The sequence below is a fragment of the Schistocerca piceifrons genome, chromosome 6 (assembly GCF_021461385.2).
Source record: "Schistocerca piceifrons isolate TAMUIC-IGC-003096 chromosome 6, iqSchPice1.1, whole genome shotgun sequence".
Lineage (NCBI taxonomy): Eukaryota > Metazoa > Arthropoda > Insecta > Orthoptera > Acrididae > Schistocerca > Schistocerca piceifrons.
Genome location: NC_060143.1, coordinates 345,226,832 through 345,250,415, shown reverse-complemented (window position 1 = coordinate 345,250,415; position 23,584 = coordinate 345,226,832). Strand labels below are relative to the sequence as shown.

Genomic DNA, 23,584 nt, shown 5'->3' with positions numbered 1-23,584 from the left:
AATTTGACGCAATTTTCTAGTGGAGGTAGGCCTATAATAATAAATGATAATAAATGATAATGAATGATAATGAATGATAATGAATGACAATGAATGATAATGAATGATAATGAATGTTAATGAATGATAATCAATAATAATAATAAAGAGAAGTACGGTCCTTGAATGCATTATCCTGTTGGAATTCAAACTTCCTGCCATTTTTTTTCTTCTGGAGGCTTAGGTTAGTGGACGTAGCACAATTGGGCTATTTTCCTGCCAAAATTCAAACTTCCCGCCATTTTTTCTTGAGGTAGGTTAGTGGACGTAGCACAATTGAACTATTTTCCCGCCAAAAGCCGCCATCTTGGATGAAGTCATGCGATGTTGCCAAGTCTACATGGCGCCATCTTGGATGACGTCATCGCCGCAATCTTGAATAAATTTGTGCAACAATGGAGAGTGGGGTGGCACATAGGTTGTCCCCCTACTCACGACAAGAAAATTGATGCACAAAAATGAACAAAGCACACATAAATCACTAAAATACATATTCAGACTAACCTAAATTTTTTCGAAGTATACTTGCTTATCGAGTGCGAATCTATTTACAATTTTCACAGTGTGATTTCGATTTCCCTTCCTACCGCCTGTTTTTTCGACCAGGGGATAGAACAGGTAGTGCGGCAGAATGTATCGTGTGCTTGGACTTGCATATTGTACTCACACCCTGTGATTACATAGGGTCTTTCGGTAAATACATCGGCATGTTGGCTGAGCAACTGTGTCAGTTCACTTTGTTGCTGGTCATTCAAATAATTGGATTCGGCCACCTTTTCGACAATATTTTGCTTAATGTTCCGTGATTCCTGCACCCAGGCTTCTTCCATATCATTTTCAGTCTCTACTGAGAGATTATTCACTTCCATTAATGTGGGGCTGTCAGGGATCACTATGCTAACGTGCCGACGATAGTTCGTGCACGCATCTGGCGTCCTGATTAACACCAGTTTAATCTCCTTATCATGGTATATTAAGGTGCAGATGCCCCGTGCCAGGTCAATTTTCGCCTTCATTTTACGGAGAGCATCTAAAACCAGGATATGGCGAGATTTCTAACCACCAGGAATGAGATTGCAAATGCTTCTTTCTCCAGTGTTAGCTCTAGCCGCACCTAGTTTTTTATTAACTGCTCCTTCTCTCGTAGGACTTCTATCACTCTACAGTTTTCTACTGGTAACATCGGTAGCTTCCTTATCTTTTCCACACAACGGAACAATTGTTGATTATCACAGATGTGCTGGCACCGGTGTCCAGAATCACTGTTATTAAAGTACCGTTAATTTTATCCTGGAAGGCTGTTGCAGGTTCATTTATTAGTTCGTCCCTTAAATGCTGGCCATCGTTGTTCCTCAGCACACACACGTTTACTTGCCGCGCGCCCCCTACTTCTCCATCGCCGACCGACTGGAAGGGGCCTACAGCGGTCGGCCGATGTTTGACAGCCTGTCTCCAGCCACAGGTGTCTCATTTGTGGCGTCCACAATACTCACGCTCTCGCTTTGAACGCAAGACTGACCCTGTGGTACATACACATGGGTATTGGGGTTATGTGGATGCGGCGGTGGCGGTGGCACGGGTATAACGTTTATGTGATGGATCGGTACATTAGTACTTGACATTTGACTTTGTGCCTGCCAGTTTGCCGGCCCTGGGCATTGCCAGTGGTGGTTAACAGTCCTCATGTTTTTCTTTTAGGGTTGTAATTTTCATTTCCGTTTTCACTCGGTGATTAAGTAGGTCATGAATACTGGTTTCCTTCCGCATGGTTAGGATGCCATTTACTGTTACTCGGTTGCCGGTTATGCCCCGCCTGCCTTTTATTGTACGCTTTACCATTTGAAGAGTCATTATTTTTCACGAACCCGTTCGTTCTGGGGCTGCTACTAGTCGACTGTGATGATTTATTGTTGTTGATTACGCCCCGCATTGCCACATTCGTTTTGGCGTGCATCTTCCTGGATTAAATCCAAAGAATCTAGTGTTGACATAAATTGTTCTATGTCCGTGTCTGGTGTATGCGCGAGTTTTTCTCGATTGGCAATGGGTAGTTTTCCTTTAAGAATTCTCAATACACCTCTTGCCAACAACGGTTTTCTTAAATTCCCCTCGCGGGGGATGAACAGTTCGTGGTTGTAGACCTGTTTTCTTAAACGTTCTTGTACAGATCGGGACCAGAACCGTGCAAGAAATTTGTTTCCAAAATCAGAAAACTAACATGTCCATGAGAGAGACAAAACGTTTTTAAAACTCTTTATAAAGACGACACGATGCACAGCCTTTCTCTATTTGTATATCAGAAACTATGTTTTATTAACGATTCCTTAAGTTTTACTTGGATTCCGTAGGAATATTGGAACACGTGAGGCAATACTGACCTTACGACTTACCTTAGAAGAAAGATTTGTAGAGCTTAGAGAAAGCTTTTGACAATGTTGACTGGAATACTCTCTTTCAAATTCTAAAGGCAGGGGTAAAATACAGGGAGCGAAAGGCTATTTGCAATTTGTACAGAAACCAAATGACACTTACAAGAGTCGAGGGACATGAAAGGCAAACAGTGGTTGAGAAGGGAGTGAGACAGGGTTGCAGCCTCTCTCCGATGTTATTCAATCTGTATATTGAGCAAGCAGTAAAGGAAACAAAAGAAAAATTCAGAGTAGGTATTAAAATCAGTGGAGAAGAAATAAAAACTTTGAGGTTCGCCGATAACATTGTAATTCTGTCAGAGACAGCAAAGGACTTGGAAGAGCAGCTCAACGGAATGGACAGTGTCTTGAAAGTGGGATATAAGATGAACATCAACGAAAGCAAAACGAGGATAATGGAAAGTAGTCGAATTAAGTCGGGTGATGCTGAGAGAATTAGATTAGGAAATGAGACACTTAAAGTAGTGAATGAGTTCTATTTAGGGAGCAAAATAACTGATGATGGTCGAAGTAGAGAGGATATAAAATGTTGACTGGCAATGGCAAGGAACGCGTTACTGAAAAAGAGAAATTTGTTAACATCGAGTATAGATTTAAGGCCGCGCGGGATTAGCCGACCGGTTTAAGGCGCAGCAGTCATTGACTGTGCGGCTGACCCCGGCGGAGGTTCGAGTCCTCTCTCGGGCATGGGTGTGTGTGTTTGTCCTTGGGATAATTTAGGTTAAGCAGTGTGTAAGCTTAGGGAACCCTCATTCTGCCAACGGCCTTGTCAAAGAGGGCGGAGCAGCGGATAGAGTTCAGGGCACTCTCTTGTCCTAGGGGTGGTAAATTGCCCCTAAAGGCGGAAGAATCAGCAATGATCAACGACGTGAGGATCCAGAAGGCAATGGAAACCACTGCATTGGAAATGGAAATGTCGTGTGGCTAGGGCCTCCCATCGGGTAGACCGTTCGCCTGGTGCAGGTCTTTTGATTTGACGCCACTTCGGCGACCTGCGCGTCGATGGGGATGAAATGATGATGATCAGGACAACTCAACACCCAGTCCCTGAGCGGAGAAAATCTCCGACCCAGCCGGGAATCGAACCTGGGCCCTTAGGATTGACAGTCTGTCACGCTGACCACTCAGCTACCGGGGCGGACTAGATACGTAACGTGTATCCACAGGACATGTGGCCTGTAATTGAAGAAGTGTCATGATGATCTCTCCGTTGGCAAAAGATTGCGGAAAAGTCCCCCATTCGGATCTCCGGGAGGGGACTGCCAAGGGGGAGGTTACCATGAGAAAAAGATTGAATAATCAACGAAAGGATAACGTTCTACGAGTCGGGGCGTGGAGTGTCAGAAGCTTGAACGTGGTAGGGAAACTAGAAAATCTGAAAAGGGAAATGCAAAGGCTCAATCTAGATATAGTAGGGGTCAGTGAAGTGAAGTGGAAGGAAGACAAGGATTTATGGTCAGATGAGTATCGGGTAATATCAACAGCAACAGAAAATGCTATAACAGGTGTAGGATTCGTTATGAATAGGAAGGTAGGGCAGAGGGTGTGTTACTGTGAACAGTTCAGTGACCGGGTTGTTCTAATCAGAATCGACAGCAGACCAAAACCGACAACGATAGTTCAGGTATACATGCCAACGTCGCAAGATGAAGATGAACAGATAGAGAAAGTGTATGAGGATATTGAAAAGGTAATGCAGTATGTAAAGGGGGACGAAATTCTAATAGTCATGGGCGACTGGAATGCAGTTGTAGGGGAAGGAATAGAAGAAAAGGTTACAGGAGAATATGAGCTTGGGACAAGGAATGAAAGAGGAGAAAGACTAATTGAGTTCTGTAACAAGTTTCAGCTAGTAATAGCGAATACCCTGTTCAAGAATCACAAGAGGAGGAGGTATACTTGGAAAAGGCGGGGAGATACGGGAAGATTTCAATTAGATTACATCATGGTCAGACAGAGATTCCGAAATCAAATACTGGATTGTAAGGCGTACCCAGGTGCAGATATAGACTCAGATCACAATATAGTAGTGATGAAATGTAGGCTAAAGTTCAAGACATTAGTCAAGAAGAATCAATACGCAAAGAAGTGGGATACGGAAGTACTAAGGAATGACGAGATACGTTTGAAGTTCTCTAACGCTATAGATACAGGAATAAGGAATAGCACAGTAGGCAGTACAGTTGAAGAGGAATGGACATCTCTAAAAAGGACCATCACAGAAGTTGGGAAGGAAAACATAGATACAAAGAACGTAGCTGCGAAGAAACCATGGGTAACAGAAGAAATACTTCAGTTGATTGATGAAAGGAGGAAGTACAAACATGTTCTGGGAAAATCAGGAATACAGAAATACAAGTCGCTGAGGAATGAAATAAATAGGAAGTGCAGGGAAGCTAAGACGAAATGGCTGCAGGAAAAATGCGAAGACATCGAAAAAGATATGATTGTTGGAAGGACAGACTCAGCATACAGGAAAGTCAAGACAATCTTTGGTGACATTAAAAGTAACGGTGGTAACATTAAGAGCGCAACGGGAAATCCACTGTTAAATGCAGAGGAGAGAGCAGATAGGTGGAAAGAACACATTGAGAGCCTCTATGAGGGTGAAGATTTGTCTGATGTGATAGAAGAAGAAACAGGAGTCGATTTGAAAGAGATCGGAGATTCAGTATTAGAATCGGAATTTAAAAGAGCTTTGGAGGACTTACGGTCAAATAAGGCAGAAGGGATAGATAACATTCCATCAGAATTTCTAAAATCATTGGTGTGTAGAATATATGAGTCTGGCGATATACCATCTGACTTTCGGAAAAGCATCATCCACACAGTTCCGAAGACGGCAAGAGCTGACAAGTGCGAGAATTATCGCACAATCAGCTTAACAGCTCATGCATCGAAGCTGCTTACAAGAATAATATACAGAAGAATGGAAAAGAAAATTGAGAATGCGCTAGGTGACGATCAGTTTGGCTTTAGGGAAAGTAAAGGGAACGAGAGAGACAATTCTGACGTCACGGTTAATAATGGAAGGAAGGCTAAAGAAAAATCAAGACACTTTCATAGGATTTGTCGACCTGGAAAAAGCGTTCGACAATATAAAATGGTGCAAGCTGTTCGAGATTCTGAAAAAAGTAGGGGTAAGCTATAGGGAGAGACGGGTCATATACAATATGTACAACAACCAAGAGGGAATAATAAGAGTGGACGATCAAGAACGAAGTGCTCGTATCAAGAAGGGTGTAAGACAAGGCTGTAGTCTTTCGCCCCTACTCTTCAATCTGTACATCGAGGAAGCAATGATGGAAATAAAAGAAAGGTTCAGGAGTGGAATTAAAATACAAGGTGAAAGGATATCAATGATACGATTCGCTGATGACATTGCTATCCTGAGTGAAAGTGAAGAAGAATTAAAAGATGTGCTGAACGGAATGAACAGTCTAATGAGTACACAGTATGGTTTGAGAGTAAATCGGAGAAAGACGAAGGTAATGAGAAGTAGTAGAAATGAGAACAGCGAGAAACTTAACATCAGGATTGATGGTCACGGAGGCAATGAAGTTAAGGAATTCTGCTACCTAGGCACTAAAATAACCAATGATGGACGGAGCAAGGAGGACATCAAAAGCAGACTCGCTATGGCAAAAAAGGCATTTCTGGCCAAGAGAAGTCTACTAATATCAAATACTGACTTAATTTGAGGAAGAAATTTCTGAGGATGTACATCTGGAGTACAGCATTGTATGGTAGTGAAACATGGACTGTGGGAAAACCGGAACAGAAGAGAATCGAAGCATTTGAGATTTGGTGCTACAGACGAATGTTGAAAATTAGGTGGACTGATAAGGTAAGGAATGAGGAGGTTCTACGCAGAATCGGAGAGGAAAGGAATATGTGGAAAACAGTGATAAGGAGAAGGGACAGGATGATAGGACATCTGCTAAGACATGAGGGAATGACTTCCATGGTACTAGAGGGAGCGGTAGAGGACATAAATTGTAGAGGAAGACAGAGATTGGAATACGTCAAGCAAATAATTGAGGACGTAGGTTGGAAGTGCTACTCTGAGATGAAGAGGTTAGCACAGGAAAGGAATTCGTGGCGGGCCGCATCAAACCACTCAGTAGACTGATGACCAAAAAGAAAAAAAAAAGCTTAGGGACTGATGACCTTAGCAGTTAAGTCCCATAAGACTTCACACACATTATCATTATCATCATAGATTTAAGTGTCTGGAAGTCGTTTCTGAAAGTATTTGTATCGAGTGTAGCCATGTATGGAAGTGAAACGTGGACGATTTATAGTTTAGACAAGAAGAGAATAGAAGCTTTCGAAATGTGGTGCTACAGAAGAATGCTGAAGATTAGATGGGTAGATCACATAACTAATGAGGAGGTATTGAATAGGATTGGGGAGAAGAGGAGTTTGTGGGACAACTTGACTAGAAGAAGGGATCGGTTGGTAGGACATGTTCTGAGGCATCAAGATATCACCAATTTAGTATTGGAGGGCAGCGTGGAGAGTAACAATTGTAGAGGGAGACCAAGGGATGAATACACTAACGATATTCAGAAGGATGTAGGTTACAGTAGGTACTGGGAGACGAAGAAGCTTGCACAGGATAGAGTAGCATGGAGAGCTGCATCAAACCAGTCTCAGGACTGAAGACCACAACAACAACAAGTTTTGCTTGCTTGGGCAAGGGGTGGTAATACGCTGGAATCTGCGGCACCAACAATACCCGTAAAAGTCGGTGGAGTCTGACTAGGCTGACTCTCACAGACAAATCTCTCGCCAGGGCGTATAGTAACGGGAAATTTGCCGCATTGTGACATTATAATGCATGATCTCAATTGACTTGTTGCTCCACGGTGCCACTTAATGTGATAGGCTGGTCGCTCTGCAACAGGCCTATCGTCTCATCCATGCGTCGGTCGAACCTTTACTTGTTCGTGGTGCAAGGCATGGGTAGTGTAGCTGACTTTCACTGGAACATCTTTGTTTTGTTCTATAAGTTCCGAAAGTTGTTGTGTTATCAGATGCATATTTTGCGATAGATGTGAGATGGTAGCCTTATCTCGTTCTTTGGAAGCTCGTTCAATTTGTGCACAAGAAGTGCGTCACGCTCTCTCTCTCCTTTCTCCCTAGCCAAGGCTTCAGCCTTCTCTCTTCCTTCCACAGCTTTGGCTTGTACCCTTTCCCTTTCCTCAAGTTCGTTACGTTCTGATTGTAACACGCCTTTTACCTGACGTAAAAGCGTTTGTCCGCATTGTTTGTCACGGATATCCAATTGTGCTAACAACACCACAAGAAAATAAGGACTGGGACCTGCCGCTACTGATGCACCATCAGATGATGCTGTGATATCAGTCTTCGGTTCTGGCCTAATCTCATGAACACGTGTGCTCACTTGAGCTTGTTCAGTAAAATCGTGAAATGTTGGTCCCTGTTCTGTTTCCTTCTGAGGAATTTGCGGCCAGGTATTCTCCGCTGGGTCTGTTATTCGGAGCTCGTGGACATTATCGTCCACTTCCGTATCAGACGGAGACTCACTCTCGGTACGTTTCTCTCTACGTGGGCTACCCATGCTTATTCAATGACAATATGCACAAGACACACATAAAAGCACATGAAATATAATACAAACCTTAAGTGAAATTGCCGGCTGGAGTGCGCCTGCCCCGTGCATGGATGTGTGTGATGTCCTTAGGTTAGTTAGGTTTAAGTAGTTGTACGTTCTAGGGGACTGATGACCTCAGAAGTTAAGACCCATAGTGCTCAGAGCTATTTCAACCACTTGAACAAAATGCGGCATTTACGACAATCTGCAGAATACACTCAAATACGCTATCGTTATTATGCATGCAGGAGAAAGAAAACTGGCGTTCCACGGATCGGAGCGTGGAATGTCAGATCCTTTAATCGGACAGGTAGGTTAGAAAATTTAAAAAGGGAAATGGATAGGTTAAAGTTAGATATAGTGGGAATTAGTGAAGTTCGGTGGCAGGAGGAACAAGACTTTTGGTCAGGTGAATACAGGGTTATAAATACAAAATCAAATAGGGGTAATGCAGGAGTCGGTTTAGTAAAGAATAAAAAAATAGGAGTGCGGGTAAGCTACTATAAACAGCATAGTGAACGCATTATTGTGGCCACGATAGACACGAAGCCCACGTCTACTACAGTAGTAGAAGTTTATATGCCAACTAGCTCTGCAAATGACGAAGAAATTGAAGATATGTATGATGAAATAAAAGAAATTATTCAGGTAGTGAAGGGAGACGAAAATGTAATAGTCATGGGTGATTGGAATTCGGTAGTAGGAAAAGGGAGAGAAGGAAACGTAGTAGGTGAATATGGATTGGGGCTAAGGAATGAAAGAGGAAGCCGCCTGATAGAATTTTGCACAGAGCACAACTTAATCATTGCTAACGGTTCAAGAATCATAAATGAAGGTTGTATACATCGAAGAAGCCTGGAGATACTGACAGGTTTCAGATAGATTACATAATGGTAAGACAGAGATTTAGGAACCAGGTTTTAAATTGTAAGACATTTCCAGGGGCAGATGTGGACTCTGATCACAATCTATTGGTAATGAACTGTAGATTAAAACTGAAGAAACTGCAAAAAGGTGGGAATTTAAGGAGATGGGACCTGGATAAACTGAAAGAACCAGAGGTTGTACAGAGTTTCAGGGAGAGCATAAGGGAACAATTGTCACAAATGGGGGAAAGAAATACAGTAGAAGAAGACTGGGTAGCTTTGAGAAATGTAGTAGTGAAGGCAGCAGTGGACCTAGTAGGTAAAAAGACGAGAGCTAGTAGAAATCCTTGGGTAACAGAAGAAATACTGAATTTGATTGATGAAAGTAGAAAATATAAAAATGCAGTAAATCAAGCAGGCAAAAAGGAATACAAACGTCTCAAAAATGAGATCGACAGGAAGTGCAAAATGGCTAAGCAGGGATGGCTAGAGGACAAATGTAAGGATGTAGAGGCTTATCTCACTAGGGGTAAGATAGATACTGCCTACAGGAAAACTAAAGAGACCTTTGGAGAAAAGAGAACCACTTGTATGAATATCAAGAGCTCAGATGGAAACCCAGTTCTAAGCAAAGAATGGAAAGCAGAAAGGTGGAGGGAGTATATAGAGGGTCTATACAAGGGCACTGTACTTGAGGACAATATTATGGAAATGGAAGAGGATGTAGATGAAGATGAAATGGGAGATACGATACTGCGTGAAGAGTTTGACAGAACACTGAAAGACCTGAGTCGAAACAAGGCCCCAGGCGTAGACTACATTTCATTAGAACTACTGACGGCTTTGGGAGAGCCAGTCCTGATAAAACTCTACCATCTGGTTAGCAAGATGTATGAGACAGGTGAAATACCCTCAGACGTCAAGAAGAATATAATAATTCCGATCCCAAAGAATGCAGGTGCTGACAGATGTGAAAATTACCGAACAATCAGTTTAATAAGTCACAGCTGCAAAATACTAACGCGAATTCTTTACAGACGAATGGAAAAACTAGTAGAAGCTGACCTCGGGGAAGATCAGTTTGGATTCCGTAGAAATATTGGAACACGCGAGGCAATACAGACCCTACGACTTATCTTAGAAGCTAGATTAAGGAAAGACAAACCTAAGTTTCTAGCATTTGTAGACTTAGAGAAAGCTTTTGACGGTGTTGACTGGAATACTCTCTTTCAAATTCTGAAGGTGGGAGGGGTAAAATACAGGGACCGAAAGGCTATTCACAGTTTGTACATAAACCAGATGACAGTTATAAGAGTCGAGGGGCACGAAAGGGAAGCAGTGGTTGGAAAGGGAGTGATACAGGGTTGTAGCCTATCCCCGATGTTATTCAATCTGTATATTGAGCAAGCAGTGAAGGAAACAAAAGAAAAATTCGGAGTAGGTATTAAAATCCATGGAGAAGAAATAAAAACTTTGTGGTTCGCCGATGACAGCGTAATTCTGTCAGATCCAGCAAAGGACTTGGAAGAGCAGTTGAACGGAATGGATAGTGTCTTGAAAGGAGGATATAAGATGAACATCAACATAAGCAAAACGAGTATAATGGAATGTAGTCGAATTAAGTCGGGTGATGCTGAGAGAATTAGATTAGGAAATGAGACACTTAAAGTAGTGAATGAGTTTTGCTGATTGGGAAGCAAAATAACTGATGATTGTCTAAGTAGAGAGGATATAAAATGTAGACTGGCATTGGCAAGGAAAGCGTTTCTGAAGAAGAGAAATTTGTTAACATCGAGTGTAGATTTCAGTGTCAGGAAGTCGTTTCTGAAAGTATTTGTATGGAGCATAGCCATGTATGGAAGTGAAACATGGACGATAAGTAGTTTGGACAAGAAGAGAATAGAAGCTTTCGAAATGTGGTGCTACAGAAGAACGCTGAAGATTAGATGGGTAGATCATATAACTAATGAGGAGGTATTGAATAGGATTGGGGAGAAGAGGAGTTTGTGGGACAACTTGACTACAAGAAGGGATCGGTTGGTAGGACATGTTCTGAGGCATCAAGGGATCACCAATTCATTATTGGATGGCAGCGTGGAGGGTAAAAATCTTAGAGGGAGACCAAGAGATGAATACACTAAACAGAATCAGAAGGATGTAGGTTGCATTAGGTAATGGGAGGTGAAGAAGCTTGCACAGGATAGAGTGGCATGGAGAGCTGCATCAAACCAGTCTCAGGACTGAAGACCACAACAACAACATTATGCGTGGAAACATGCGGTCAGGGGAACTGTAAAAATTTCTATGCATTTCAGCTAATAATCATGGAAATGGACATACTGTGCCTGATACTGTGAAGGAGGACGCAAGAGCGATGAAGGCGGGCACGTCAGCTCGATGGAACGCGGCGTCATGCGTTACGGCAACGTAAACGCAATTTCCGGTACTTGGAGGAATAGCGCGCCTGTGTCGTCTGCTAGCCGCTTTGTGTTCGTGTCGCTGTGCGCGCTGCAGTGCGCATGCGCGGATCTGCGGCCGCTTGCTTTTGATTGGCTTGCGCGACGCGAACTGACAACAGCGCTTCGGTTCTCTAGACCCGAACAGTATCGCTTCCGAAATGCATACTGAATAATGCAGGGGCTCTAATTCGAGTACTACACCGTTTGGTGGTCTTGAGTACCGAAACGATGGGCACAATGGCGGAAAGATACAGAATAGGCACCCAGGCGGCGCTGCGCTTATGTCCTCTTCACGTCGAGGGCGCTGCCGTCGGGTGGTCGTCGCTGAGGGGTTCGGTCGGGGTGCAATTGGCTGACGTCGTCTGTGCAGCCTTCTCTGCGCTAACGTTCTCGTACGGCGTGTAAGCGCTTGACTTTACGTCGGAACATTTTCAATGGGCCGCTGAGTGGAAGCCGGAATTTCGAGTGGAACGACAATTTCTTTTTCTTTGTGGTGATGACAGTGGTGTTGGTGTGTGTGTGTGTGTGTGTGGGGGGGGGGGGGGGGAGATGAGACGGGGGTGCATCGGTGGCGTCCTCAGTCTCCTGGCCCCATGGGCCCTTGAGGACTTCCTCTCCTGTGCCAATCTCTTCATCTCATAGTACCATTTACACCGAATGACCTCAGTTACGATTTGGACGTATTCCTATATTCACATTTTACCCACGACAGCTGTCTCTGGTACTACTGAAAACTTCCCCTGATGTCTTAACGTATGTACTATCATCCAGTCAACTCTTCTTATCAGATGTTTCCACGTGTCTCTTTCCTTGACAGTTTTGCAAAGAAGCTCCCCATTGTTTATATATACAGCATCACACCTCAAACACTTCTATTCCGTAATTGTAATTCCTAGGTATTGAAAACTAAACTAAACTGTCCGAACAGGCCTTGGAAGGCCCAACGGTACTGACCAGCAGCCGTGTCATCCTCAGCCCACAGTCGTTACTGAATGCGGATGTGGAGGGGTATGTGGTCAGCTCACCGCACTACCGGCCGTATGTCAGTTTACGAGACCAGAGCCGCTGCTTCTCAGTCGAGTAGCTCCTCAGTTTGCCTCACAAGGGCTGAGTGCACCCCGCTTGCCAACAGCGCTCGGCATACCGGATGGTCACCCACACGAGTTCTAGCCCAGCCCGACAGCACTTAACTTCGGTGATCTGACGGGAACCGGCGTTACCATTGCGGCAAGGCTGTTGGCATTCCTAGGTATTTACGAGGGTCGGTCAAAAAGTAATGCCTCCCATTTTTTTTCTACTTAAAGAAATTAAGTTAAGTGAAAAATTTGAATTTGACGCCATTCCTCAAACCTTCTTCTGCAATCCACTGCAGTAGTAACTTTCTGTGTCAACAGGTGGCAGCACAGCAGAAGTTTGTAAGATGGCCGACATCGATGTTCGTTTGAGACAGCGTTGTGTGATTGAATTCTTGAATGCAGAAGGTGAAACGCCCATACGCATTCATGAAAGACTGAAGAAGGTGTATGGTGTTGTGACAGTGGATGTCAGCACTGTTAGACGATGGGTTCGTCGTTGTAAGGAAGCTGAAGGGCAAACACCGTTGACTGACGAAAAGCGGAGCGGCAGGCCGGTGAGTGCAGTGACTCCACACAACATTCAGCAAGTTGATGACATCATTCGTGGTGACCGTCGGGTGACTGCAGATGAAGTGTGTCGCATTATTTCTCTTAGTAAAGGCAGTGTGATCACGATTATTAAACAATTGGGGTACTCAAAAGTTTGTGCACGGTGGGTTCCAAGAATCTTAACCGATCAGAATAAAGAGGCAAGGAAAACAATAGCCTCCCAACACTTGCAGCGCTTCCGTTTGGAGGGAGATGAGTTTCTGAAAAAAATTGTGACCGGGGACGAAACATGGGTGCATTTTTTTGAACCCGAATCAAAGAGGCAGTCAATGGAGTGGCGTCACACAAGCTCGCCGAGGAAGAACAAATTCAAAACTGTGCGATCGGCAGGGAAAGTTATGGCAACAGTTTTCTGGGATACAGAAGGTGTGATTCTGGTTGATTTTTTGGAGCAGGGATGCACAATAAATTCTGTTCAATACGTCACAACCCTCAACAAACTTAAAGCACGTCTTCAGCGAGTTCGCCCAACAAAATCAATGGCAGATGTTCTTCTTTTGCATGACAATGCAAGACCACACACCAGTCGTCACACCTCTGACGAGATTGTCAAAATTGGATGGGAAGTTTTGCCTCATCCCACATACAGCCCTGACCTGGCACCATCAGACTTCCATCTGTTCGGGCCACTAAAAGAAGCTCATCGTGGGATTCATTTTGAAGATGAGGAGGCCGTCAAAACATCCGTGCGTCAATGGCTTAGGAAGCAGAGCTGTGATTTTTACTGTGCTGGGATACATGCCCTTGTTCAAAGATGGACCAAAACTGTAGAGCTGGGCGGAGATTACATTGAAAAATGACAAAATGATCCTCAATGTTGTGGTTTTCAACCTATGTAATTGCATTTAAATTTCCTGACAATTAAACGTAGAAAAAAAAATAGGAGGCATTACTTTTTGACTGACCCTCGTAGTTGAATTAATAGCCTTTTAATTGTCTGGCTTATCGTGTAACTGAAAGTTAGCTCATATTTTTTCGTAATGATGTGGATGACATCACAGTTTTCCGTATTCAGAGACAACTGCCACTTTTCGGGCCACATCTGTATATAGTCAAATCATTCTGCAAATAGTTCTCATCTTCTGATGACTTTACTATACAGTAAATGACAGCATCATCTGCAAACAATCTAAGAGGGCGGCTCAGCTTGTCTCCTGCATGGTTTATGTTAAGCAGTAACAGCAATGAGGTTATGATACTTCCTTGGAGAACGCCGGATATCACTTCTGTTTTACTTGATGACTTTCCAACGTATACTACGTACTGTGACATTTTTGAAAGAAAATCACGAATCCAGTAGCTCGACCGAAGTGATAGTCCACAGCTGCCCGGTTTAGTTGGACGTCTCTTGTAAGGAAGGGTGTCAAAAGCCTTCTGGAAATCTGGACTCAATTTGCGCTCCCATCGATAGTACTCACTACTTCGTGCGAGTAAACAGATAGTTATGCTTCACAAGAACGATGGTTTCTGAATCCGTGATTTGTGTCAATAGACCTTTTTCCTCAAGGTAGTTCCTCATGTTGAACACAGCGGGCCTATATGTGCCATAATTCCGCTGAAAATCGGCGTCAGCGATAGGAGCCTGTAATTCAGTGGATTACTCCTTCTTCCTTTCTTGACTATTGGTGTGACTTGTGAAACTTTCCAGTCTTTTGTTGCTAGCTATGGAGGTACTGTATTAGCATAATCTCAAACGAACCTGTCTGGTACACTATCTGGACCGGAAGACTTAACCTGTATTAAGTTATTTAAACTGCTTCGCCAACTGAGGATAGCTACTTCTAAGTTATGTAGGCAGTTATTTTTGATTGGAATTCTGCAATGCTTCCTTTGTCTTCTTTGCTGAAGAAATTTCGAAAAACTAAGTTTAATAAACGGGATTTAGAGACGCTGTCATCGGTAGTGTTACCGTTGGCACCGCGCAGTGAAGGTATTGATTGTGTCGTGCCAGGGGTGTGCTTTATAAACGACAGAAGTATCTTTTGATTTTGTGTCAGATGTCGAGACAAGAGTTTCGCTGTGGAAGCTATTAAAAGAATCTTGCACTGAAGTTCGCCCTAAATTTAGAGCTTCAGTAAAACATCGCCAATAAAGGAAATTTTAAGTTCTTTTAAATTTGGCGTACTTTTTGCGTCGCTTCTGCAACAGTGTTCTGGCCTGTTTTCAGTATCGTGTGAGATCATTACCATCTTCACTTAATTTATTCGGCATAAATCTCTCAGTTGGCGCAGATACTGTTTCCTTATATTTAAGCCACGTCTGGTCTATACTTAGGGCCTACGTAGTTGGGAAGGAGTGGATACTGTCTCTTAAGATGGAGCCATACGATGCTTTTACTTTTGGTGGATTTGGATATTGCAGTGGTGAGACTCGTTACAATGACCTTGTTTCCACTACGACGCTCCCTCCTTGCTCACAATTACTTATTGCTAAGAAGCCAAGTATGTTTCCGCAACCATTTACATTGGGAATGGGCTCCTGATCTCACTACTCAAAACAATTTTAGGAGAAAGCATGGTACAACTTCTGACGATGTTTTTGTACTACCACCGGATTTCGACATGTACTGTATTTTCGCCAACATACCGAGGGTGGATTGAAGCCGCCGCCAACTATCCGTAAACTGTATGAGTAGGATACTTATTTGAGATGATACCAAGTTTTCTTAGAACTGTTCAGCCGCCGGCCGATGTGGCCGTGCGGTTCTAGGCGCGTCAGTCTGGAGCCGAGTGACCGGTACGGTCGCAGGTTCGAATCCTGCCTCGGGCATGGATGTGTGTGATGTCCTTAGGTTAGTTAGATTTAAGTAATTCTAAGTTCTAGGGGACTGATGACCACAGATGTTGATTCCCATAGTGCTCAGAGCCATTTTGAACTGTTCAGCAACGGAATCATCTGGGTCGGTAGATCAGTAAAAGGAACCAATTATTAATTTCTTCCTGTTGTCAAATATAACTCCCACCCATATTAACTCATAGGAACTATCTAATTCAATTTCTCTGCAAGATAAACTACTTCTAATAGCAACAAACACGCCACCACAAACTTCATTTAATCTATCCTTTATGAACACAGTAGGTCCTTTGTAAAAATTTATACTAATCTTAACTCTGGCTTCTGTCGACTTTCGGTATGTACAACGATTTGGGTGTCAATGCTTTCTATCAGCGCTTAGAGCTGTGGTAATTTAGCAACACAGCTACGACAAAAAAGTTTTCAATGGTGCTGACTCATAGTCATAAAGTATTTTTTGAGAGAATACACCAACGTTCTACTTCATATTACTGTATTTATCTACTGTACAACCTAGATTTTGGCTTTTATACCATTATAAAGTACAATGCTAACAGTTCTTGGACCATTAACACGTCATATCTGGCAAAGTCAGCCCGAAGCAAGTAAACAAGACTGAATGACATGTTAATTGGCTAAAAACTTTTAGCATTGCACTCGACATTGGTGTAAAAGCCGAAATCTAGATTCTACAGAAGACAGAAGGAAGAGAAACACAGGAACATACGGTCAAATGATGGTGTATTATCAAAAAACAAAAAAAAAAAGAAAGAAGACGATTTACAACTACAATACGGTACGGATTTTTGCTGTGTCCATCCCATTTCTGCGTTCGTTCAGCATACTTTGAAACTGAAGCCCTTTCTGCACATTCCTGAGATCTGCTAACCAACAAAACCGCACAGTCCATTCCGCCCATTCCCCGTTACCCGTGTAGCCTCCTTCTGTGTATGTTAGATCCCTAACCTATTAAGCGGAACCCTTCTTTTTCTATTCCCACACAGTCTAGATTTCTCTTACATACAAAGCTATGCTCCAAGCGTACATTTTCGAAAATTTATTCCGGAAAGTAAGACCGATGTATGACACTAGCATTCATCGTTTGTCCAAGAATGCCCTATTTGCGTGCGCTAGTTCGTTTTTTACTTCCTCCTTGCTTCGCCCGTCACGGTTCATTATACATCCAAGGTAGCAGAATTAGTTCAATTCGTCTTGTTCGTGGTCCCCAATTATAAGTTTATCACCAATCTCGGCCACACATAATTACTTTCATCTTTCTTTGGTTCACTTTCAATTCATATTCTGTGTTCAGCAGACTATTCATTCTGTTCAGTATGTCCTGCCAATTTTCCCTCGGTTTCACTAACGATAGCAACGTCATCAGCGAATCTTATCGTTGATGTTCTTTCATCCTGAATTTTAATCCCACTCCTGAACCTACATTTTGTTTCCGTGATTGGTTCTTCGACGGATAGACTGAACAGCAGGAGAGAACGATTACATTCCTGTCTTACAGCCTTTTTTATCCGAGAATTTCGTTCTTGATCTGTCTTCTTGGTTCTCGTGCATACTGTGTCATACCCATCCTTCCCTATAGCTGACACCTATTTCTCCCAAAATTTCGAGTAGTATCGAGGGCTTTTTATAAGTCGGAAAATTACAAAGTTGTGTTGATTTTTTTAAAGCCTTGCCTCCATTATCATTTGCAACTTCAGTACCGCCTCTCTAGTGTGTTTACCCTCCCCATAGCCAACCTGTTTGTTTCGTAAGAGAGCCTCAAATTTCCTTTTCATTTTTCTGTTTATTATTCTTGTCAGCAACTTCGATGCTCTCATCTGTCCTTACTGTATTAGGAGTTGCGTAGATGATACTCTTGCGAAAGTCTGATTATATAAACCAACTTGAATATTCGTTCGTTTGCCTTTCCCCCAGTGGATTTCGTTATTCCGAAGACATGTTCTCCATGCCTGCCGCGTTATTTGATTCCACATGTTCCAAACCTCTGTCAAACTACTCTTACTACTCTTACTACGTCTTCCATATTGACTCCTATTTCTTCTTCTATCACTTCCTCTTCGTAAAGGATTTTAGTGTATGTTTTCCACGTTTCGGCTCTCTTACTCTCTAGTGTATCCTTTCCAGCTTTCCTCTCTCTCTGTTTCTGTCTCTCTCTCTCTCTCTCTCTCTCTCCTCTACAGTTAACAGCGGTATTCCTCCTGCGCTCTTAATCATGTCACTTTTGCCTCTAATCTCACCGTATTTATTTTCTTGTGCTGAAGATGTCTTTTCGACTGCCATTTCTTTTTCAGGTTCTTCGCATTCTTCCTGCTGCCACCTTCGCCATAGCTTCCCTGAACTCCCTATTCATTTGATTCGCAAGTGACTTACACTGCTGTGTTCCTACCTTATCTTGAGCATTTTCGCACTTCCTTCTTTCGTCGATCAATTAAAGTACTCCTTTTGTTACCCAAGGTTTCTTTGCTGTTATTTTCCTTATAATTATGTTTGTCTGTCCAACTTCTGTGATTGACCTTTTCAGAGATACCCATTCCTCTTCAGTTGAACTGCCTATTATGTTATTCGTTATTGCAGTATCTACAGCCTCAGAGAACTTAAAACACAGCTGGTCATTTGTCACTACTTCAGTATCCCACATTTTCTCACGTTGATTCTTTCTGGTGTTTCTCTTAAAATTCAGTCTACTCTTCGTCATTATTAAACTGTGGTCTGAGTGTATTTCTTTTTCTGGGTAGCCTTACAATCCGAGATCTGATTTAGGATCTCTGTCTCACCATGATTTATAGATCTAGTGCTCATGTTTACCGGTGTACTGTTTCTCCTGGGTAGACTTGGGTTTAAAAAAATGTAAACTAAATATTACGACTAATTTCAGTATTGAACGACGACCGGCTGCAAGCCCGAAATTTGTTTGAACAGAAAAAATCCTGTCATCCAACAATATTTATAAAAAGTTTTAAGAATGTGTTACCTGCATCGTGGCAGGAAAGGTAAAAGATACAGTTTATCTCATATATTACCGGAGATGCCGCATTATGGGCATCTGAAGTTGCAGAGAACTGTCATTATTTTTGTGAGTTCGAGCAACAATTTTTGGCCAAATTTTGGTCGGCTAGTATACAAGAGAGATTGCGGAAACAGGTATACAATCCAGAGGTGTACAATTTCAAGCGAGGAACACTTAGAAAATACGTTGAAAAGTATATTAACAAAACAAGGTACTGGTACGAGCCGATCGCTACACGCGACGTGCTTAGGATATTGAAATCGAAGTTGCCGATATCAATAAGGAGAGAAATGGTACACGTACCCGATAACGATTTAGAGACATTGATGTTGGTAGTGGATTCTTTAGATTTGATACAGGAGGATGCACGACAACAAAGCAATAACGGTGAGGGGATAAATAATAACCATAAACCTAGAAATAACGGTTATGGAAATCAAAACCGAGATAATAATTGGGGACATGAATGTGGCGGCAATAGTTATGAGAGAGCGAATGGGCAAAAGAGGTAATGGGAATAGAGGAAGTGATATGTCCAGCGGTAACTGCTCGCCCATGAAGGATAGAAATGACACGATGAATCGAAAAAGGAGAAACAATGAGAATTACGGAGGTAATTTTCAACCTAAAAATATGAAACAAGGTGGCTAGTGGCGTCAGAATGTGACTGCTAACTGGTCGGCGTAGTCAAATAGACCGGAGCAGGGAGTCCCGATTAATAGTGTCGAGGCTATTCCCATGCCGGGGAATACTGCGGCGCCAACATGGCTTAATAAACCAAGTACCTTACAAAATAGTGCGAATAGACAGCACAATGTGCAAGTAGAAGTTACCGAGGAGAACAAGTCAACAAACTGCAGGGGGTCTATGTAAGCCTTCGGCACTCGACCACCAGGAACAGAAGCGAAGGCAGATTCGAAAATGATAACAATCGGATTGCTATGCTACACTATAATGACGACCTGGATTTGCGGGAGGAATTAATCACCGAACCGCGTAAATGTTCTGACCAGCAAACGGAGATTGTGCAGGCCGCAGTAAACGTGAAAGTAAACGGTGTACTTGCTAAGGTTTTGACTGACACAGGAGTGGCTCTGTCAGTCATGTCTGAGGATTTCTTTAACGTTATTAACCACAAAAAAAGACTGCCTACGTTGCCGGTACAAAATTGTAAAATTACGGCTGCGCTAAAGGGAAAGGTCCAAGTGTCAAGGCCCACGTACAGGCAGGAATTAAATAGGAAATGGTGCGATATTATGCACGTTCCTTATTGTTAAAAATTTAACTGCATTTGCATCCTGGGATGGGACATCCTGAGGGAAAGGACTACTATAATCGACATCCCTCAGGGCTTGTGCTTCATGTGAACGTCTACCAAGGATTTGCAATTACCATTGATTAAAACAATGGCAAGGCACAATAGGTACTGGTGGTGGTTCGAAAAGATAGAAGTAGAACCCTTTATACTCAATATTCAGGATAATGTACCACTAAAGGCGTATCCTGAAACAAATTAGCAATATGACGAAGAAGTCGTTCAGATACGACAGGAGATTCAATCCAAGGTTAAGGAGTCAGGATATTTAACCGATGAGCAGCAGCATGAGCTCTCTAAATTACTGAGTGATTACGCTGGCATATTTTCGGAAAAACCCGGAATAATTCAAGGCTACGTATGTGATACGCAGGTATATCCGCATCAGACGTTTTGTCATGCTTCGTATTCCGTACCGTGTGGTAACCGTGACGCTGTGTGGAAGGAAAATACTTTAGTAAGTATGAAATTTTATATTCATGTTCTAACATTCTGCGTGGTTTCTTTTTGTTCTATGTCGTGTCTCCCTACCACTTTCGCGCAACGACGCTCTGAGCGTGTTTTTTAGGGAATTGACTAGTTTGAACCTGGGACCTGTTGCTGGTAAGGAGATGCCAGACCACACATGACATGTAGAGTTCAGAAGAGTTCAGTGAGACTAGCGATGATATAACCAAATACTTAATGATTTCAGCGTCAGCTCCACTGCATTCCCTGTAAAAGAATCTTAATACTAACTAAATTTAGTGGAAGCGGTTCAAGGCTTTCCTATTTTTAGTTAGCTGGTAAAATAACGTCGAAAAAGCAGTAAAGTTTACCATTGGAAATTTTATTCTACTCACAAAATATTGTTTATAAATTGCACTATTTATAAAAGGTTCAAATGGTTCAAATGGCTCTGAGCACTATGCGACTTAACTTCTGAGGTCATCAGTCGCCTAGAACTTGGAACTAATTAAACCTAACTAACCTAAGGACATCACACACAACCATGCCCAAGGCAGGATTCGAACCTGCGACCGTAGCGGTCACGCGGTTCCAGACTGAAGCGCCTTTAACCGCACGGCCACACCGGCCGGCATTTGATAAAAGGAAATGTTTTAATACAGGATGATAAAAACCAATTGCGTTCAACAAAAATGTGAACGAATATTCCCTGAATGGGTTTCCAAGTTCTACAATGGATCTAAGGATGACCTATGCCATATCACATCTATAATCTAGGTTTAAATTAAGTTTCACAAAACAGAAAACTATCAAAATGGTCTACAGTGACCCTCAATTATCTTTAATTACTTATCTAACTTGTCGTAAATTACAGTGGCTGATGTGGCTTCTCAATAATTATACAACAGAAAAATCATCGCGTTTCAGATTTTAACTTACGTAGCAAATGTGAATACCATGAGCTTCAATTGACGATCGACACTAGTATTACGTAAAAAGGGGATGTAACAGATGAGACTTCTGCAGTTCTGAGTGAAGCCTTATGCGCTCAAAAATGCGGCATCGCGTGCGTTCATTACCTTGTCGGTGTTCGTCAGGGGACGCCGGCCGGCGCAGCTCCATGCATCTCGCCGTCTCGGAGGCAACTCTTTCCTGACTACTCCTTACTACAATTTACCGAAGTTGGTTTAAAAAAAAATATCTGGCTGTGTTTTCATCTGACCAATCAGGGTCTCAATGTTAACCTTAAGCTCCGCCTACAAAAATTCTGTCTATCCAATGAGAAACGTTATATTTTTCGTGGTGGGCAATGTTTTTAACGTTTGTAACGTAAGAGACGCGAAAAAGTCTCACGCTAAAACTTGCAGCTGGTGTGGCCCTTTTAGTGTTATCGTAAGATCTATACTGTTCTTCTGGAGGGCTCTATCTTTTAACATGGGCTGGGGGTGGTCCTGGTGGTTAGCTGGCGACGTGGGTGTCCGTCCCTTATCGTAGGGCCTTCTAGCTTAACACGGTTCTGCTCTCGGCTTCTGTTCTCGTTTCTCCCCTCGGAATTGCGTCTGTCTCACGGTGGGAAGGTATGACATGCATTTAGGCATTCTTGTGTTAGTCTGTGGTATTCCATTTGCTCACTCGTTACTCGTATTACTTTGGTTAATTTAATGTCACGATTTATTCGGAGCTATGTGACATACTACTGGATTTGCTTATCATGTCAGGGTTTTCATGGAAGGTGGTGGATTTACCTGACACCTTACAATGTGTCAATATCATTGATATTTTTGTAGTTTTAAAATAAGATATGGTGGTAATAAGACCTTCAGTCTGAAGGATGAACTTAATTTCGAAACAAAAAGAAATAGCAATGAATAATTGCATTGATGGTAGAATTAAGACAGTTGTCAGTTTTGTGTATATACTAATATAAGAATTTCTTGTGCATTTTTGTGAGTATCCAATTTTAGTAAATAAAATTTGATTTAATATTACATGATCAAGAACTTGACAGAGTACATGGGAAATAATAATGTGAAATAGTGACTAATAATTGACTTCTCGGTGTGTGAATAAACAAGCATATTATGATTACTTAAGAACACTATTGAGACCACATGATAGTTTGTTTCTTCCAGTAGTGGCCTTTAGCCATGTAATTGCATGCGTCCGAGCGGCACTATTGAGAACTAAAGAGAGCGTCTCATGTAGAGAAAGTAACTTCATGACACCAAGCTTAAGGTTGAGGTCTATCAGGAAATGAAGCGTTCGAAAACATGGATTGTATCCATGAAGTTGAGACCTGGTCTTAGAGCAAACGGTTCCTCACCTAAAATTTACAATAGTTAAGGGTGTGAATCTGTGATGCATGGCTCATAACACACATATAACTGCCTGAGGATCGGTAGTCTAGATGGCCCAAGGTCTACTTTCGGCACGAAAGGTTGAGGACAAAATCTTATAAATAACATCAAATCCTAATGTGGACAAAATGTTAATGTCATGACTTGTCAAACTGAAACTGTAATGTCAATCTTAACAGGATAAATAATGTTTCAATAGACAGTATATGTGAAACAATGTCAGTCGTAGAAGCATCAGCGTGTGCTATGTAAGAAAAGAAAAAAATACTAGCAACCGCATCAAGACTGTGTCAATGTGCAATTTTGTTTATCAGTTAACAATTTAAGGGGAGAAAGACTCTACAATTGTAGTTTGACGACTGACATAGTAATTTATTTTGTTCTGATATAAAAAAGTAGTTTTAAAAAGTTAATGTGTGAAGACTATAGCTGTGCAACAAAGATGACTTCACGAAATAATATGAATGGTAATATCGTGTGAAGCTAAATGTTTTACACGGGGAACTCGGTAGTAAGTGTGATCCAAAGTGAATCTACCTTTGGACACCA

The 23,584-nt window shown here is 42.3% G+C and overlaps 1 pseudogene; it reads right to left on the bottom strand.

Moving 5' to 3' along the window:
• Window positions 1–12,536: 12,536 nt before the first annotated feature.
• LOC124803554 lies at window positions 12,537–12,654 on the bottom strand (annotated as a pseudogene).
• Between the last annotated feature and the right edge of the window lie 10,930 nt (window positions 12,655–23,584).